Raw genomic sequence first — 1105 nt, 5'->3', positions numbered from 1 at the left:
CACCTAGGGTTGGGCTCGAAAAGCGTTAAATTTTACCTAATATTGGTATCCTTTTTTCTCTTTTTTTCTTTTTCTTATGGGTGGGGAGAAGGGGGGGGGGGCAGAATGTTTTAAACATCCAAGTCTGCACACGCTAAACATAACCCTAGCCATCTCTCAGAAACACGAGATCAGAAATAGAAGCTTGAGTTGAGTCAGCCGTCAGCACCGAGCGAGACATCTCTAACAACCAGTTTCCTGACAAGCCAGTGTGGTCTAACCATCAGCTGTCAAGACCTACTCCCCAATCAAGCGAGTTCGATCCGCTCGGAGGAACACTGAATTATCTAGACAATGTGGCTGGCGTGTGAGGTGGGAGGGGAAAGAAGGGGGAGGGTGAGGAGGAGGACGGTGGGAAGGGAAAGGAAGGGAAGGGGGAGGAGGGTGGAGGGGTGGTGAGAAGGGAGCAGGGCGGAATGGGTGGGCTGGGTGGTAGGTAGGGTAGGTAGGAAGTTCGGCCGGCCAACCAGCGGAGACCCTCGATCAGACCACCCTCCTGGCTGGCTGCTGACCATCACGATGACCATCCGAGCGGTTGGGTTTTTTTTAGCGCGCTTCACGTGACGGCCTGGTCTGATGTCGCGCTCCGACCAGGTGTGAAACGCGCTTTGCCAGGTCGGGGAAACAAGAGCATTGTCTGGGAGACGTCGCCACAATAGACTGGAACTCTCGAGCTTAGCATTGTTGATGTTGACGCCTCTGTCTATCAGTAATCTCACCTGGCCATTGTGAGCGCCCGTTCGCCCCGTCCCCACCTCATGTTTCTCCAATTATCCCGTGCCCTAAAGCAGACAAATACAGAGTTGTAGGCCTGAGCAACTCGTGTTTTTCTTTACCTACATAGCCCAGGGGTTGAGTCTCTGTTCCCTCCTCAACATCTACCAGTTCCCCCGGTGCCGTTGGAACAAAGCATGCCATTCTCTGTTTTCAAACCTCAATCTCTCCCCCTCCCCCTTTCCCCCTTTCCCCCTTTCCCCCTTATCTGGCACTTTTCCCCCTCTATCTGTCTATTATCTATCTGTCTCATCATTTCTATCTCTGTCTGTCTGTCTGTCTGTCTGTCTGT

Source organism: Aplysia californica, unplaced genomic scaffold (genome assembly GCF_000002075.1).
Source record: "Aplysia californica isolate F4 #8 unplaced genomic scaffold, AplCal3.0 scaffold00823, whole genome shotgun sequence".
NCBI lineage: Eukaryota > Metazoa > Mollusca > Gastropoda > Aplysiida > Aplysiidae > Aplysia > Aplysia californica.
This window is presented reverse-complemented; position numbering follows the sequence as displayed.